Raw genomic sequence first — 1,700 nt, 5'->3', positions numbered from 1 at the left:
CCACAGCTTGTGTTGACACCATGATTGCAGTCCCTTGAGGGAACTTGTGGCAAAGGCACCCAGCTAAACCCAGCTAAACTCTGCTGAGATTCCTGACAAGAGCTATGAGATAAAACTAATACAGAGTATAAGAAGTAACTGAGTGAGAAGGGAAAAAGGATAGCAATTACCATCAGAGATGGGAGTGTTTGAGGTTACAGTTTCAGCTATGTAGCTAAATAGATGCAGAGATCCAACTCAGTGAAGATAAGGTCAAGGAGTTTGGAGGCCAGGGTACTGGATAAATCAGGTGCATAAATGTGGAAGTCATTCAGGATCACTGGGCAGAGAAGAGTGTGCGCCAGGTGTCAGTTGCAATGAATGACAAGGTGACACTGGAGCAAAGAGGACAGGAAGCCTAGTGAGATGGAGAGTGCTATAATCAGGTGGAATGAGCTGCCACAAAGTTTTGTTTTGTTTTTGAAGACGATGGCAAATTAATGGCATGGAAGGAGCACTAGGGATCTAGGAAGATGCTGACTCCAAAATTGGACTCTGGGATAGGTGAAGTGTGGGAGAGTCACCTCTTCTCAACAGTATAAGGGAGAATCTGAGTTTCAAGATTAACTGGCACGAAAGTAAGGTTCTCGCCCCCTCATAGTTGGCACTCGGCGAATATTAGCCGTCTCTCAACATTCAGGTAAACACGTATATGCCTTTGCTCTGCGCCTTCCTCTCCCCAATCTCTATGCAAAAGACTAGGGCTAGGCAAAGGGGTGGGTTCCGGTGGTTGGAGGCAGCGTAGCTCTTCCTTCACTCGGTCAACTGAGAACGTGTTAGCAAGGCTTTCCGTAACTTCACTGGCGCACAAGACGTAGAACCCCGTAAGGGAGATTTTATTCCTTTCACCAAAAAACATTAATCGAGCGCCTAACATGTGTGAGACACCGGCGACACAAACACGAGCGAGATATATTCCCGACTACCGGGAGGTCGTTCGGTCGCATTCGGTGTCAAGGCCAACACGGGTAGGTTTCACACCGTTTAGACTTTTCCAAGTTCTCCCCACACTTTTAGCTGAGGTAAAATGTCGGAAGTCGCTGTGCACCAGAACTGAGATCCCTCCAGAATTTGGCCTCGCTGTCTGGCGTTCCCAGCTCGCTCTAGCGAACCTGGGTGCGCCCTCCGGGAAAGCTGACGTCCACGTGGGCTCCCCAGCCGCCCGCGGGGCGGGGCGTAATGGGCGGGGCCAGGCCGGAGGGCGAACCTGACCCCGCCCCTGGGGCTCCCAGGGCCCACTGCGCCCCGCGGCCAGATGCTGACGTGTCCTTTCCTTCCCACTACACCTCCCGACACTACCTACTACCACTGCCCCGGAAGTCCCGCCTCATACTTAGCCCATCACTGCAAATCAGCTCTTTCAGCGCTTCCTGAAGCGCTCGACCGGTTTTGAGACTAAGGGGCGGGGCTCCGCAAGCAGGGTGCCTATTGGCTTGGGGTCCGGCGGGTTCTGGGCTCTAATTGGCCGGAGGGCGGTGGCGCTCTGGCACGCTTGCGCGGCGAGTAGAACGTGTGGCGGTGGTGGAGATCGCGTCTCTTTCGCTCCCAGTCCTGCTGCTGCTCCAGTGAGCGCCCAGCGCGTCTGTCCCGTCCATCGCCCACAGCTGGTCGCCCGCCCGCTCCTCTCCGCGGCGGCCTCTCACCAACATCGACACCCACAT

The 1,700-nt window shown here is 54.4% G+C and overlaps 1 protein-coding gene across 1 annotated transcript in view; it reads left to right on the top strand.

The window, feature by feature from the left end:
• Window positions 1-1,519: 1,519 nt before the first annotated feature.
• The window catches only part of SND1 (staphylococcal nuclease and tudor domain containing 1), a 421,950-nt gene continuing 421,769 nt past the window's right edge, over window positions 1,520-1,700 (top strand). The window contains exon 1 of the mRNA XM_010831720.1: window positions 1,520-1,697. The gene's annotated coding sequence lies outside the window, so the exon portion shown is untranslated. The remainder of the gene's footprint in view (window positions 1,698-1,700) is intronic.

The sequence above is a fragment of the Bison bison genome, unplaced genomic scaffold, assembly GCF_000754665.1.
Source record: "Bison bison bison isolate TAMUID 2011002044 unplaced genomic scaffold, Bison_UMD1.0 scf7180017864530, whole genome shotgun sequence".
In the NCBI taxonomy this organism is placed as follows: Eukaryota; Metazoa; Chordata; class Mammalia; order Artiodactyla; family Bovidae; genus Bison; species Bison bison.
The sequence above is the reverse complement of the archived record's forward strand: the minus strand, read 5'-3'. Positions and strand labels throughout refer to the sequence as shown.